At 42.5% G+C, this 17,781-nt stretch overlaps 1 protein-coding gene across 9 annotated transcripts in view; it reads left to right on the forward strand.

The window, feature by feature from the left end:
• The window catches only part of NPAS3 (neuronal PAS domain protein 3), a 671,079-nt gene that overhangs the window by 121,140 nt on the left and 532,158 nt on the right, over positions 1-17,781 (forward strand). The window lies entirely within an intron of this gene.

The raw sequence follows: 17,781 nt of genomic DNA on the forward strand, positions 1-17,781 counted from the left end.
AGGTATTCAGTTTATATTTACAAAAATAATTGCATTTCCCTGTTCTGTGTACTGTGGGAGACCAGATATATTGAATGCAGGGTCCTGGGTTTAGTAACACTTTAACCACTGAAAGCCCACCACACCATGTGCATTGTACTTGATTGCATTGTGGTCCTATTCACTTGAATAAGTCAAGTTTGGCGTCGGTTCTGAGAAAAATGTTGTATATATTTTACTGTGCCCTGACTGACACCTTACAGATAGCTTAAAAGCTCATTGAATACTTACCCAAGAGGCAGAAATGACTCAAGGACCCCCTAGCGACCTCTGGAGGAACCCTGATGGGCAAGGCTGGTCTAATGGGTGAGATTTTTGGGCAATATACTTTTCTGCACACAATCCGGTTTCCCTGATACATAATCTTGTTCAATGATGATTAACTTTGTCTGCCGTTTTATTCCATAGATTGTGTTTTTGGAAGTGCATGTATCTGTATTGCGTGTTTTTCTGCAGTTATAAAATGTATCATTGTCTTTCTGAGCTTGTGACCTTGTTGGCTTTCAGTAGAAATCAGATTCACACAACGGACTTGTGCCAAAGAGTTATTTATAGAAAAACTAATAAACAGAAAACTTGGAAGCATTTCCTTTCATTTGTAAATAAAACGCGCGATTATTAGATCGTTCCTGGTCTTCTGTGAAATTAATATGACATGAATCGAAGCCATTTTTAGAGGTGCAGCTATGCACATTACACAGACCCAATGTTTAGCCTTCCGTATGTTATTGCCTGTCACTGTATGGGCGCCTTTGACAGCCAGAGCTTTTTATGCTGCCATACTCTTCACAATCTTCTGGATCGTCAATGATTTAAACAGGGCTTGACATTTCCACTCGCCTGCTCGCCAATGGCGAGTGGAAATTATTGTGGGGACGAGTGTGTCCCCCAGGGCTATCTTGCTGAGCAGGCTTGGAGCTCAGGCTGGATCTGTCATTGGCACTGTGAGCCGTCAGAATGCTCAATAGCTGAGCGCAGTGAAAGCAAAGGAAGGCGTGTGTGCTGTGCTCTCTGCCTCCCCCTAGAGTGCAGTACCTGACTCTGTGAGTGAACAACGAAGTACTGCAACTTTTTAGGGTTGTGTTTGTGTACATGTGTATGTGTTTGTGTGTGTCTCTGTATGCATGTACAATTGTACATGTGTCGTATGTACATGTGTGTATCTGCACATGTGTCTGTGTGTGTGTACATGTGTCTGTGTGCATGTACATGTGTGTGTGTGTTTATGTATGTGCGTGTGTATTTCTGTGTATGTACATGTATCTGTGTGTATGCGTGTCTGATGTGCCTGTGTGTGTATACATGTGTCTGTATGTGTGTGTACAGGTGTTTCTGTGCGTGTGTGTACATGTTTCTGTGTATATGTGTGTATGTACATGTCTGTGTGTGTACAGGTGTCTGTTTGTGTGTGTTTGTTGGTGGTGAGTAACTCTAAGGCCTGGCTAGTAGCTCAGGACTTGAAATTTTAAGCCCTGAAGCTTTTGGAATCTTGTCATACACGATCAGAGATCATATTGCTGTAAAGCTGATCCAGAATTTTAGTTTTACTTTGAGTGCAGCGGTGTGATCAGCAGTGGAAGATCTGACATTTTTTTCTTCGTAAAGAGTTGCATAGAATGCAGTATGCTTTTCAGGTCTGATATATATGCTCAGACACATGGGAGTTATGCAGGCTATGCATGGTTCGAATACCGAATGATTTTTCCAAAAAATCGGAAACGTCGTTCGCTCGGTAATCCGATGGTGCCATCAATGATTTCGAAAATCTGTCGACCGAGTCATAAAGTTCACCCCATATAACAGGCAAAACTTCTGTTCCTTCCAGGTCACGGCTCATGTGCATATTCTTTTCAGAAAAACGATCGTACGATTTGACCATCATTGAGTAAAAAATCGGTCGTTTTCACAAATTTTCCAATATGCCCGATCACCGAAAAGGGGGGAACCACAAAAATCGGCCAGTGCCATTGTCCCACTAACAGAGCGGAAATCGGCCAATTAGATGAAAAATCGTTTGAATTTCAACCCATGTATGGCCGGCCTTATTCCATACAGGCCAAGTGGGAATCTGTGATTTCATTGTAACATAAAGACACCGACACATTTTTTCTGAGGATCTGTTTACACTGGTGGCAGGCAATGCTGCCCCTTTGAAAAGCAATCTGTGTGGATTGCTGACAGGTGGCTGGGAGGCATTATGTTGCCTCCTCACCTCCTGCTTTAACCCTGAAATGCCTGTACCACCACCGACTATAATTCATTGCATGTGGTTGCGGTACAGCCCTAGTCATTAAAGCGGAACTTCACTGCATCTAAGCACCACAAAGCAAAAACGCCGCTTAATTTATTTTTAATAGGCAAAGCAAACTCCCCCATCCATTCATGTCTCCATGATTTATTTTGCTGAGAAATCACTTTGAAAAACACCCATCTAGCATATCTGGTTGTGGCCATCTTGATTAGGGGCAGAAGATACATGTAGCATTTACTTCCTGGAATCCATCTGCCCTTAGCACAGGCATGCAGTCAGAAGGAGGTTGTGCTTAGCTAAGAAAACCCATACTCTCCTCCTGCCTAGACATGGAAACCAGGAAGTAACTGAAGAAATATAAAAAAATGTTTAAAACAAATAAATCTGATAAACTTGCCTATCCAATTACTAATGCTAGCAGCAAAAGGATAAAAAACAGTTGTTGACTGCGAGGGTGAAGTTCCACTTTAAAGTGGAACTAAAAATCTCAGTATACTCACCTGCACCTTCCAGAAATGTGGCAGTTGCATCCCTTGCCAGCCACTGTCATCTTCTCCCCAGGTGCCAGATTTTTAGCCTCTTGATTGGCCGTGAGGGATGACATCATCTCAGACATGGGCACAGGAGGCAGTCATGCCGGCACAGCTGAAATGTGCCGGTAATGCACCCTGAACTGTGCATGTGCAGCTCAGTGTACATTCTGTAGAAAACTACAAGCAGGCAGACAATTTCTATTATTTCAGAAGAAACATAGCATGTCTTTTCTGCAACAAAAAGCCTCCTGCTCACATTTTCCTAAGTCCTCATGCACACGGGACGTTTTTACAGCAGCTGTTTTTGGCTTTTGACGTTTTTTTCTACAGCTAGTAAACTATCCAGCATGTTATCCTATGTGTCCATGCACATAGACTGTAATCTACGTTTTTTAGCTGGGATTTTTTTTGGGTGGAAAAAAAACACAGGACTAGTGGATTTCTAGAGGAGTTTTTTAGCTGTAAAAACACTTTAATGATGAAAAACGTGGTAAAACGCCACAAACCGGCGTTTTTGGACTTTTTTTGACCAGAAAAAAAGCTAAAAAATGCTAAAGACTGCAAACGCGGGAAAACATGGGAAAACGCCACTAAACGCTGCAAAACGCTAATGCAAAATGCTATAAAAAAGCCTGAAAAACTCAAGTTTTTAACGTGACTTTACACTGCTAAGGTTACCAGTGTTATCAGACGTCCCGTGTGCATGAGGACTGTAAGTTAGGTTTAGATGCACTTTAAATGTGCTGCCTCCGGTGGCAGTAATGCCTGCCGAACAGAATGCCCCGCCCCCCCCCGGCTGCTCTGATTAGGTTAAGGGGAGTGGTTGGGGCAGCAGTAAAACTCAGTCCCATCCTATATGTACTGCCCCCCTGGCAACATGTGTGAACATGCCCTTGAAGTGGAAGTAATGGCTAAATAATAAACCAGAATTTAAAGCTGAACTTACATTGAACCAGCTTGGCACAATGCAAGTATGCACATGTGATCACCAACCAGCATCTGTGGAAGCAGTATGTCATTCTAGTAACCAGGACCATGCTCAGCCTTCCAGGTGCTATGATGAACAACTGCCCTTCTGCATAGTAACCACAGGGGGTGCTCACTTGACACAACTGCCACTTGGAGGCTGCCTTGCATTTTCTTAATGAATGCAAAGCATTCTCTGATTGGATGAGGTAGAGAGGAGGAGTGATGACATCGCAATCTCCTCCTTGTTTAATCTTCCATAGTGCAGTGACATCACCAGGAGGCAACCAGTTCTCTAGCCATTGTTGGAGAGGGTTCACTCCCAACAGTCACACCAGAAAGAGTGAGAGAGTGGAGCTTTGTGGTGACCATATAGAACAGTGGTCTGCAAACTGTGCCCTGGGGCCGGATGCGTCCCTTTACTTGCCTTTATCCAGCCCTTGAGGCATTATTTCTGCCACTGACACCAGCAATGTGTCATAATTCCTTCCATTGACACCAATAATGGGGCACTATTTCTTCCACTAACATCAATGATGGGGCATAATTCCATCCACTGACAAGAAAAATGGTAATATTCTCCCACTGACACCAACTATTCCTAATACCAAAGATCGGGCATTGTTTACTCCCACTGGGCACAGTCCAGCCCCCCTAAAGCCCCCCCTAATGTCTGAAGGACAGTAAACTGGCCCTTTCTTTAGAACATCTGGAGACCTCTGATATAGAAGAAAATGCTAAAAACGGTATTTACATTGTGATTTGTTATAAAATGTATGCAGATTAATACAGAGAAAGGAGGAGGGAACATTTAAATGTTGGTTTATTACTTAGGTGGTTGTAAAGGCTGTGTGTATGAAGGTAAAAAACCTTCTGTGTGCAGCATTCTCCCTAGCCCCCCAATATCACCTAAGACCCCTCTTGATCTAACGATGTGCACTGGAGTCTCTGCTATCCCAGGACTCCCTCTCCTCATTGGCTGAGCCAGAAGTGGGAGCTGCCTCCCACTGCTGTCAATCATAGCCAGTGAGCCATTGAGAAGAGAGAGGGGCGTGTAAATGGACACACGAAGCAGCAGGTGCCCCCATAGCAATCTGCTTGCTGTGGGGGCACCCAACAGGAGGGAGGGGCCAGGAGCGCTGGCGGAGGGCCCGAGAAATGGAGGATCTGGGCTGCTCTGTGCAAAACTACTGCACACGGCAGGTATGCACAGACATGTTTGTTATTTTTTCTTTTAAAAAAAATAAGCCTTTAAAATCACTTTAGCATTTCTTTTAGTTTAACCCTTTCAGTACATTTTTGTTCTTTTTTTTAGAGAGGCATTTTGGTGGCAAAGGGGTTAAATACAGCATGGTTTTAGAAGTCTGGAGAACAGAGAGATGAATAATACACATTGAATCATTGATTTCTTATTTACAAAGGCCTCACTGACTTGATAAGTAGCATTTCGCTCGAGCACCTCTTTCACTTTAATCCCGCATCTCCTTGCAGGCTGAAGCATCACATAAGACAGCTGTGCCAAAGCTCTGATATGAAACAAACGAAGCCAAAGGGACCCGGCTGGTATTTACTCCTGTAATGTACTGCACCTCCAAACAGCTCAGTGCACAGACATTGCTGGTGAGCCCACGCAGTCCGCTCACGGTTATCACAAGCAGGTGACACGCGCTCACATGAAGAGCTTTGAACGCACAGAAATAGATTGACAGTGCAGGAGAGGTTCGCTTCCAATGGTATCAAACAGAAGAAAAGATCATCTTCCAATTTCTCTGCCAGGATAAAATGGGGTAAAAATAAATTCACGTCTCCTGGTTAGATCTTTTAGGTTGCACAGAAAAGACCCTCCAATATAGTATGTTATTTTAAAAGGAGAGAGGAGCAAAAATAGAATTTTATAAGAGGATCAAAAATCCCTCTGACGATCCCATCCATTCATGTGATTACTTAGGGAACGTCTCTTTTAGAAAGTCCATGTTCACTTCAAAAAGACAACTATTTTTTTTAGGACCCCTTTACACTGTTTTATGTTGTTGTGTTGCAATGCGCTAAAACGCGTGTTCAGGTTCCCCATAATAAAGAATCTGGTCCCATCTCAGTGCTGCAGCACAGATTACTGCTAGATTACTTCATGCTGGCCCCTTTTGCAGCTATAGCTATGTAAAACATTTAAAAAAATTTTATATATAAAGTGCAGCGCTAAAACTATATAAAGTTGTCATAAATATCACAATAGATAAATGTGAGTAAAAATAGTCCCAGCAAAGGTGACTTGGAGTAAAAGTGCACACTAACCAGATGTGCACATTAAAAGTGCAATGTAGAAATCATAAGGCTCATGGGGTAATCATCAGAATGGAAATGGTGTTCCCTTGGTCAGAGAAGATCCCCGGGTGGTGCAGAGCTGGGCAGGAAGAAAACCTCTTGATAACAGGAAACAGAACGAGCGTTGATCCCTCAGAAGTAACACGACTCCTCCACTGGGCAAAAAACGTATCTGGGAAAGGAATTGCGTCCTGTCAGATGTAATAGACGCCGGTTCTTTCTCTGAGGATGTGCTTGGCACGTAACGCGTAAGGAGGAGCCTATGCACGCCGTGACGTCACGCCGTCGGAGCATCGTGGAGCTCCGGCCGCTATTACATCTGACAGGACGCAATTCCTTTCCCAGATACGTTTTTTGCCCAGTGGAGGAGTCGTGTTTCTTCTGGTGGATCAACGTTCGTTCTGTTTCCTGTTATCAAGAGGTTTTCTTCCTGCCCAGCTCTGCACCACCCGGGGATCTTCTCTGACCAAGGGAACACCATTTCCATTCTGATGATTACCCCATGAGCCTTATGATTTCTACATTGCACTTTTAATGTGCACATCTGGTTAGTGTGCACTTTTACTCCAAGTCACCTTTGCTGGGACTATTTTTACTCACATTATCTATTGTGATATTTATGACAACTTTATATAGTTTTAGCGCTGCACTTTATAAATAACTTCTTGTGAGGATTTTTGTTGGTTATCCTGTGTGCCTAGCTGCTCGAATTTTAAAAGCGCTCATTTATTTCTTTATTTTATTAAAAAAAAATGTGCCTATACTGTTTAAAATCCATTAATACACTGTCTCATGCTGTTCTGCACATGTTCAGTTGCTTTCTATTTTTGGCACTGTTTTGCAAATGTAGAGGCCAGTCTGCTGACAGCCTAAAGATTTACTGCTGCTCAGTGGCTCTGGGCTTCAGCAAAATGGCAGCTTCCAGCAAGAAGAAACAGGAACAACGCTGGAGGCAATTTACAGCACACACTTAGATTTGATAGCATAATCATTTATGTGGAATGTATGTTCCTTGCTAAAGAACATTCTTATTTATCAAGTTGTTAGGGGTAAAGTTCCACTTTAAGGTTTTTTTTGGGGGGGAAATTACGTAGGAAGTGAGTGAAATGTTAGAAAAAGGGTCACACAGTTAGAAGGAAAAACAGCTGACGGGGAAGAGTTAGAACGTCAGAAAGGTTGTTAGTGCTGTCTATGTCCCCGTTTTTGGAATTTTACCCTTAGTTCCTTTCCCGGTGATCACAAAGGAGACACAGACAGCAGCTCTATCAAAATGTAAACAACAAAAGATATATTTTTGGCCGAAGTTCAAGTTAAACTAAATTGAAAAAATATTCCCATCTCTTTGAGTTCAACCTTTGAAAACTCCAGCAAAACAAGACCCACTGAGAAACCGTGCCCAATTTTGCCTCACACAGGGAAACAATTCCTTCTTGACCAGACTAGGGCAATCAAATCATCTCCCTCCCTGCAACAAGGAGAACCGTTACAATACTTCAGAAGGTGGGAGGTAGAATACAAAATCGCGACTTAGATCAACTTCAGTGGCTTTATTTGGCTGATATTGTAATTGTGATATATGCTGTATGTTGGTAACAGTGTGTTTGTTATACTACAAATGCAATCGTTTGCTGTGTTTTTTTTTCACAGAACAGGAACTTTATGGATGCGGCTCCCAATTTGGGTTATTAAGGATTAACTCTTTGTGACCATGCTGTTCAAGATCATTAAGTTCATTTTGTATAATTTTTTTTAATTCGGTGTGCACTATAAAGGGAAGAGTCCTGAAACACATTGGGGTTGATTTACTAAAGGACTAGACCAGGGGTCTCCAAACTTTATAAACAAAGGGCCAGTTTACTATCCATCAGTGGGACTAAACAATGCCTCGTCATTGGTATTAATGGGAGATGTAGTGCTCCATTATTGACATCAGTAGAAGGAATAGTTTCCCATTGTTGGTATCAGTGGGAGGAATAGTGCCCCATCATTGGTGTCAGCGGGAGGAATAGTGCCCCATCATTGGTATCAGTAGGAGGAATAGTGCCCCATCATTGGTGTCAGTGGGAGGAATAGTGCCCCATCATTGGTGTCGGTAGGAGGAATAGTGCCCCATTTTTGGTGTCAGTGGAAGGAATAGTGCCCCATCATTAGTGTCAGTGGGAGGAATAGTGTCCCATCATTAGTGAGTGGGAGGAATAGTGCCCCATCATTGGTGTCAGTAGGAGGAATAATGCCTTATTATAGGTGTTAGTGGAAGTAATAGTGCCCCATCATTGGTGTCAGTGGGAGGAATAGTGTCCCATCATTGGTGTCGGTAGGAGGAATAATGCCCCATTATTGGTGTCAGTGGAAGGAATAGTGCCCCATCATTGGTGTCAGTGGGTGGAATAGTACCCCATCATTAGTGTGAGTGGGAGGAATAGTGCTTTATCATTAGTGTCAGTAGGAGGAATAGTATCCTATCATAGGTGTCAGTGGGAGGAATAATGCCCCATCATTTTTGTCGGTAGGAGGAATAGTGTCCCATCATTGGTGTCAGTGGGAGGAATAGTGCCCCATCATTTGTGTCAGTGGGAGGATAAGTGCCCAATCATTGGTGTCGGTAGCTGGAATATAGCCCCATTATTGGTGTCAGTGGAAGGAATAGTGCCCCATCATTAGTGTGAGTAAGGGTTAACTCTTTGTGCCCATGCTGTTCAAGATCATTAGGTAATTTTGTATAATTGTTTTTAATGCAGTATGCACTATGAAGGGAAGAGTCCTGAAACACATTGGGGTTGATTTACTAAAGGACTAGACCAGGGGTCTCCAAACTCCAAAACTCCAGTTTACTATCCATCAGTGGAACTAAATAATGCCTCGTCATTGGTATTAATGGGAGATGTAGTGCCCCATTACTGACATCAATAGGAGGAATAGTTTCCCATTGTTGGCGTCAGTGGGAGGAATAGTGCCCCATCATTGGTGTCGGTAGGAGGAATAATGCCCCATTATTGGTGTCAGTGGGAGGAATAGTTCCCCATCATTGGTGTCAGTAGGAGGAATAGTGCCCCATCATTGCTGTCGGTAGGAGGAATAATGCCCCATTATTGGTGTCAGTGGAAGGAATAGTTCCCCATTGTTGGTGTCAGTGGCGGGAACTATGCCCCACTGTTGGTGATGGTGGGGGGAATAGTGCCCCAAGGGCTGCATAAAAGAAAGCAAAGGGTCGCATCCGGCCCCCGGGCCACAGTTTGGAGACCACTGGACTAGACTGTTCTCTTATTAAATGAATGTTTATTTAGTTTAGTGACTAAGAGGAAGATGTGTTCACTTTATTTATTCAGTTATGTGCAAGTAAAAATGATGGCTTTTTTATTTCCCACATACATGACTTGGCACAAAGACATGAATAATCTTCACCTTATTCATTATTCTAAGTAAATATTCACTTTGCAGAGTGAACAGCCTACTCTTCTAGTACATCAACCCCAGTATGTCCTGAGGCATGACGAAAACACAAGGGGTGGATTTACTAAAGGCAAATGGACTGGGCACAATGCAAGTGCACTTGCCCCCATTGTCCCCAGAACTTAGTGAACGTGGTGAAGCCTTACTTTGTAAAGAATACCCAATCAGGTGCAAGGAAAATAAAAAAAACAGCAGTTTTGCTTGCACATGGTTGGATGAAGGAAATCAGCAGAGCTTTACCACATTCAATAAGCTCTGGGAAAAATAACTGCAAATTCAGTTTCAGAGTGCACAGTCTATTTTCCCTTAGTAAATCTGCCCCAAATGTAACAAGCTTCCCTTATGTTGTGTGTATTAATATGGGGCACATGCGGGGGGGGGGGGGGGGGGCATGAATGTTCTGGTGCTTGCATTTGTTTGAAGCTATACCATCATATAATAAATATTTGAAAAAAAGTAATACCATAATTGTTTGATGGAAGCCATAACATCATACCATAATGTAGATCACATGCCATATTGCTATGACTTGATAGAAGACATCTAATCATGCCATAATGGCTTGATAGAAGGCACACCTGCATACTATAATGTAGAACGCATACCATAAACACGTAACGTGATATTAAAGACTATTTTTTTTTCAAATAAAGAAGAGGGTATACTTACCTGCTCTGTGCAACGACATTGCACAGAGTGATCCCTTACCTCCTCTTTGGAAGTCACCCGCTGACACTGTTCGCGCCTCCAAGTGTGCCTTTAGCAAGCCAGGTGCTAAGAGGACATGCATGCTGACATCCTTGTTAGCCGGGCTGTGTGCACACATAGACACACATGCTGGTAAACCATGCCCCCGCTCCCCCCTCACAGGAGTATGACAGTATGACTGACAGCAGCAAGAGCTTATGGCTCCCACTACTGCCTGTGTCTCCTGTGAGAACAGGAAGACAGGAGAGGTGCTGCAGCAAGGATAGCCCTGGATCAGTGAGAGGAATCAGGTAAGTGTTTGGTGGTGGTGGTGGGGGGGGCAGTTAATGGCCATTTTTTTACCTTAATGCAGGGAATGCATTAAAGTGTTTGTAAATCTCAGACATGAAATATGAACAAAGCATATCCCTCTATAGTGTGTGCTTGTCTCAATTAAGACCACTGAATGTCATTTCTGTCTGCTGCTTTGTTCTTCTGCTATCAGCATGTATCACTTCTAACAGGTTTTCCTGACACCAATAGAAAAAAGGTGACAAGGGATTGTCAACCTCGGCTCTGTTCCTATGAGCTGTGAGGAGGGGTGTCCCTTCCCTCCAGTCAGCTTTTAGAACTCTCTTCACTGAGCTCTGCAGAGTGTAACTTTAATTCTCCGCTCCCTTTTTTTGACATCTCAGACAAGCTTTTTAAATTCTGTACTTTGAATGGATGTAGAGAAAAGAATGCTGCAGATAAACAGGTAAAACGTATATGTAAGGGGATTTGTTTCATCTCCTTGGGCCAGTCCTTGCACTGGGTGTATATAAGGGTTTACAACCACTTTAACGTAAAAAAAACTGTTTGACTTTAGAATCACTTTAATAGAAGGCATATCATCACACCATAATAATTTGGTAGAATGCATATCTTCATACCACAGTGACTTCATTGAAGACATATCATCATACCATAGTAGCTTGAGATAGTAGCAGGCATATGATCATACTGTAATGGCTTAATAGCAGGCATATGATTGTACCATAATAGTTTGATGGAAGGCAAATCATCTTAGCATAATGGCTTGATAGAAGATATCATTATACCATAATGACTTGATAGAAGACATATCATCATACCATGACTTGATAGAAGACATATCATCATACCATGACTTGATAGAAGACATATCATCATACCATGACTTGATAGAAGATATCATTACACCATAATGACTTGATAGAAGACATATCATCATACCATGACTTGATAGAAGACATATCATCATACCATGACTTGATAGAAGACATATCATCATACCATGACTTGATAGAAGACATATCATCATACCATGACTTGGTAGTAGTCATACCATCATATTATAATTGCTTGACGGAAGCTGTGCCATCCTACCATAAATATATGATTTTATATTTGATATAAGCCATACCAAAACACTGTGAATCAGGGTTTCTCATCCAGGGTTCCTCCAGGTTGCTAGGGGTTCCTTGAACAATGAAGAATGTCTGCCTCTCAGATAAGCTCCCACTGACACCATTGATCTTTTTAGCTATCTGTAAGGGGGTAATTCTTCCCAATGATCACAAGTATAGGGAGCATTCTTCCCACTGACCATCACACTAAGGGCTCGTTCACACTTGACTTTATTTCTAACTCTTGCTAAATGCCCCTATAGCGTTTGACAGGCGGTAGGCGTTTGGGAAGCTCCCCAAATGCCCTGTGCACAGTTTTGAGGCGGTTGATAGGTGTTTGCCAAGCGTTAAAACTGCACCACAAATGCCTATAATAAAGTTAAATGGTATTAACTCTCCGAAACCACCTCACAACTGCGTCGCAACTGCAAGCGTTTGCGGAGCTGCACCATAGATTTGAATGGGAGGCTTCAACTCCTAACTCGACATTAGAGTTTTGCCATGACACAAAGAGACGCGATGCTAACACTTCAATGTGAGCAGCACTGTGTGCTGCCATGTGCAGAATTTTCATAGGCGTTTGAGAAGCGTTAAAAACGCTTCCCAGACGCCTGCTGAGACCAGAAAGTTATTACAAGGGTTCCTCTGTGTTGAAAAGGTTGAGAAAGGCTGCTAGAAATGTTTTATGGAAGCCATACCAGTGTACCTTAATTTAGAAGGAATATCATCATCCATCAATGAAATTATAGAATTCATACCATCATGCCATAATACTTGATGGAACTCCCACATCATGACATATATGTTTGATTGTAGCCTTATGACCATATGATAAATATTTTAACCTCCCTGGCGGTATTCCCGAGTGTAGCTCGGGGTAAAGTTTCAGCACCACAAGCCGTAACCCCGAGCTACACTCGGGAATACCCTGCAGCGTTGCTCCGGGATCTGTTCTTCACTTACCCTGTCCTGCGCTCCCGCGATGTCCCTCCTGCAGTGTCCCCGGCAATGTCCTACAGCCAATGCCTGGCATCCGTCTTCCGGGTTCTGGTCCCTGTGACGTCAGGACGTACGGGGGCCGGAACTGGCAGGAAATTTAAAAAAGTGAAAAAGTGACATTCACTAAATACACTAAAATCACATAGTAAAACATTACTGTATCAAACCATTTCACATACATTTTGTCCCGAGTGCTTTGTCCTGTGCCCTAGCTACATTTTTACTGTTCTTTCTGCCTGGAAACTGAGAAACGTCCATGGCGTCCAAAAAGCGTCCCTTTAGGTCAAAAGCGGTTTAGATCAGCTAGAGAACAGTGATAGTAAATCAGAACCACTTGCAGAATTGAGTGATGATTCGTGGGGGAAATTCGTCATCAGACACTGAAAACGATTTTGCGACTTTGCTCAGTGATGTGCGAACTTGGCGCTCTATTTCAAATTTCAGTGTTTTTGGTTTGATTGCATTATTGAATTACATTTATTATTATTATATTATTTTTATGATTATTAAATTATAATTTATGATTTCGTGTTTCAAATTTTAACATACCCGGGATGTTTACTAGACTCTTGTTTGGACATATTTCAGTGAATTATTCCTAAAAATTACAGGCCTACAATAAAAGAACTACATATTTCCATGCAAAAAAATGTACCGCTTTGAGCACAGAAATACTGACATAATCAGACCACTAGGGAGGTTAAATTATAATTTATGATTTCGTGTTTCAAATTTTAACATACCTGGGATGTTTACTAGACTCTTGTTCGGACAGATTTCAGTGAGTTATTCCTAAGAATTACAGGCCTACAATAAAAAAAACTATATATTTCCATGCAACAAAATGTACTGCTTTGAGCACAGAAATACTGACATAATCAGACCACTAGGGAGGTTAAGTAAGACATACCATTGTATTGTAATTGTTTGATAGAATCTCTACAATCATACCATAATTGTGTAATAGAAGCCATGCCTTCATGCCTTAATTTCTTGATTGAAGCCATCCCATGCTCTTTGTTGGACTTTGTCCAGAAGGGCTTTGCCCCCGTACGTCACTTTGCCTTCTCCCCTAGCCTCCAATGAGTAGTGTGGTCTATCTCCTGGGCCTGGTGTTGAGGATACTGGGATTTATTCCTTTGATACTATATTCTCTGCTGGAGATGTAGAACAGAAAGAAATGCTTTAATACAACTACAACAACGGCGACGTGATTATTTTTTAAAAAAATGAAGGGCTCTTAGGAGATGTAACAATCTGTGCCACACAGACTGCACTGTTTAAAAAACATAGTGTTAATTTGGAGTCCTGAATCGTTTATTAGCTTGCTCTGGCTTTGTACTTTATTTAATGATCATCTTCTGGAGCATGTTAACTCCTTTGCTTTTGATAAGATCTCTCTTGTAATTGAAGCGGTTTGTCTCTTTGGTATGTATTATCATGTATGAGAACTTCTCGGTGGGATGACATAGTCGGATCAGAGCCGTGGCAAACGGAATGCAATTCCTGACTAGTCACCCTGGCTGGGGGCAGAGCGCGGCTGTATTGTCTATAGGCTCATAGGGATTACTGTGCCAGCCCACACTTTTAGCACGCAGAATATCTCTGACCATAACTGCACAGCCTTACTTAACAGGCAATCAGCATTTTAATTAGAGATTAAAAGGTCACTGACTGTGTGAAATCACAACAGCCAAATAAGATCTAGCAGTGCAGAAATAATGCAGTGGAGAAATCTCCCATAACAATAATTCACTGGTCTTTATTCTTTTATGTTTTAGTCTCTGCAACACTGCTCTGCCAAAGGAAATTATACCGAGCTATCTGAACCTTATCTCCCAGATACTGTGCAGGAGATTGGAGCAAAGCATATTTTTACCTTGCTCATTCTCCTTCACAATGTGACATTAGGGGTCTATTTATTGATCTCCAGATAGTAACGCTGGCACTTTTTATTTTGTTTTATTTTATCCGTTTGTACCTACGTCAAGTAGAAGAAATACACAACTCTCATTTATATTTGACGCTTTCCATTTGTTTGTGGATCCCCCAGAAATTGAATCTTTTGTTTGTAGCATCCTGGTAACCTGCTATATTGTTTTAGGTTATGTTTGTTTATCTATTCTTTTTTTTTTCCACAATCATGCTGTCATATATCTCAAATTGGCCTGATGCTTACTTACTTAATATTTTAGAAGCAATTTTCATGAAGCAGGCTTAATGCAACTGTGCAATGTGCTCTTTCCCTTTTGTATAGCATAATGATCATGGTAGTATGTGCAGTTTTATTTTTCCTGTTTATACATATGGCACTGGCATTCTTTGCATGTGCTTCCTACCTATTATACAATTTACTGTATATACAATATACAGTATACTATTCCTAATATATACAATACCCACTACATTCCAATATTCAGTATCTGCCTCATTCATGTTAGTGCTGTGCTCCTGTCTTGTGAATAGTGTCTACTAGTGTTTAATGTCTGCTTCATTGGTGTATGCAGTGCCTTCTTGGCTCCTGTCTTTGTGCCTTCCCCATTCCTGTATGCAGTGCCTTCTTGGCTCCTGTTTTTTTATGCCTTCCCCATTCCTATATGCAGTGCCTTCTTGGCTCCTGTATTTTTGTGCCTTCCCCATTCCTGTATGCAGTGTCTTCTTGGCTCCTGTTTTTTGTGCCTTCCCCATTCTTGTATGCAGTGTCTTCTTGGCTCCTGTTTTTTATGCCTTCCCTATTCCTTTATGCATTGTCTTCGTGGCTCCTGTTTTTTGGTTGTTCCTCATTCTTATACGCAATGCCTTCTTGGTTCCTGTTTTTTATGCCTTCCCTAGTCCTTTATGCGTTGTCTTCGTGGCTCCTGTTTTTTGGTTGTTCCTCATTCTTGTATGCAATGCCTTCTTGGTTCCTGTTTTTTTTTGGGTCTTCCCCATTCTCGTACGCAGTGCCTTCTTGGCTCCTGTTTTTTGTGTCTTCCCTGTTCTTGTATGCAGTGCCTTCTTGGCTCCTGTTTTTTGTGCCTTCCCCATTCCTGCATGCAATGCCTTCTTGGCTCCAGTTTTTTGGGTCTTTCCTATTCCTGTATGCATTGTGTTCTCTGCTTCTGTTTTTTGAGTCTTCCCCATTCTTGTACACAATGCCGTCTTGGTTCCTGTGTTTTTGGGTCTTCCTCATCCTCGTATACAGTGTCTTCTTGGCTCCTGTTTTTTGGGTCTTCTCAATTTTCTTACGCAGTGTCTTCTTGGCTGCTGTTTTTGTGCCTTCACCATTTCTGTACGCTATGCATTCATGAGCATTGTGTTGTCAGGTATTCCCTATTCTTGTGTGCAATGTCTTTCTTTTTATTGTGTGCTACATCTTCCCCAGTCCTATGAGACACATCTTCTTCTTTGCTGTGTATAGTATCTTCCTTGTTCCCGTGTGCTCCATCATCTTCCTTTTGTGTATCCTGTCTCCCTGTTCCCTGTGCACTTTGTATTTTCTGAGTTCATAGTATCTTGTGTCTCTTTCCCTCCTTCGAATCCAGTGACCATCACAGAGCTTGGTGGTTACTCAAACTCATGCTGTTCCTCTATAGCTTTGTGCCGGCGCTGTGACTCCCTCGTCCATGCATGGGACTTCATCATGGCCTGGCCATTCAAACAGCTGGAGTGCGCGAGCCCGAAAAGGAAGACTGGGTGAAGATGGAAGCCCTGTCAGCAGATACAGTGTGCAGCTGGAGGGCTTAGTTGTAAGGTAAGTATTTAAAAATGTGCTAGTATGCTAGTATTGTATCACTTTGCAGGAGGAAGTTTTTTTTCTTCTGTTGAAAGTTTGCTATCACTTTAATTCAACAAGCTGAAGTTAGATGCACTCTCCAGTTTTTAGTAAATCAACCCCTGTGTGTTACCTCAAGTGGGATATATTCTCTCTATGCTTGCCCAGTAATGCCCCATACTATTGATCAACCTGGCCTCCCTCCACCACCTACTGAGTAATTCCTGATGAAAACCTGGCCTGGCATTCCACCCTTCTGCATGATTCCTAACTGAGAAGCTGGCCTGCTCCCTTCACCCTTCTGTGTCATTCCTAAAGGAGAACCTGGCTTATCCCTTTCACCCTTCTTTTCTATTCCTGTTGGAAAACGGGATCTGCCCCCACCACCTTCTGAGTTATTTTTGATAGAAAACCTGGCTTACTCCCCACCACCCTTCTGCGTCATTCCTAGTGGAGAACCTGTACTGTCACATTCACCCTTGTCTGTCATTCCTGATAAAAACTTGCCGGCCTCACCACCTCCTGAGTCCTTCCTGATGAAAACCTAGCCTGGCTCTCCACTCTTCTGCGCCATTCCCTCAGTGAAAGCCTGCCCTTCCCCCACCCACCTTCTGCGACTCGCTATTGAGGTTTATGTTTGTATAGGAACTGCAGAGGCAAAATATGCATAGTTTGCTTTAACTGTGCAGTCACTACTGTAAATAATGTGCAGATGAGCTAAAATGCACAGATGCCGGGTTATAAATTTCATGCAGTTGCATGAAAGAAAAAAGAACAAAGAATAGGAGTAGCATGGAAAAGCCCCATGCACTGGATATGTTCTCCATTGTTTACACAGGAGGTATGTACTATATAGTTTTTACATCTCATGAGAATGTAAACCATGAAGTCAGTAGTAACCTCACTTGGGTGCTTATGATGCTTCTTTTTCTAGTGCAGTGGTTCTCAACCTTCCTAATGCCGTGACCCTTTAATACAGTTCCTCATGTTGTGGTGACCCCCAACCATAAAATTATTTTCGTTGCTACTTCATAACTGTAATTTTGCAGTGGGAGGAGTAGTGCCACATCATTGGTGTCAGTGAGAGGAGTAGTGCCACATCACTGATGTCAGTGGGAGGAATAGTGTCCCATCGTTGGTATCAGTGGGAGGAATAGTGTCCCATCGTTGGTATCAGTGGGAGGAATAGTGTCCCATTGTTGTTGTCAGTGGGAGGAATAGTGCCCCATCATTGGTGTCAGTGGGGGGGGGGAATAGTGCCCCATCATTGATACTAGTGTGGGGGGGAACTGTGCCCCATCATTGGTGTCAGTGGGGGGGGGATAGTGCCCTATCGTTGGTGTCAGTGGGGGG

The sequence above is a fragment of the Staurois parvus genome, unplaced genomic scaffold (genome assembly GCF_062004578.1).
Source record: "Staurois parvus isolate SC_StPar_1 unplaced genomic scaffold, SC_StPar_1.0 ptg001089l, whole genome shotgun sequence".
NCBI classification, from domain to species: domain Eukaryota; kingdom Metazoa; phylum Chordata; class Amphibia; order Anura; family Ranidae; genus Staurois; species Staurois parvus.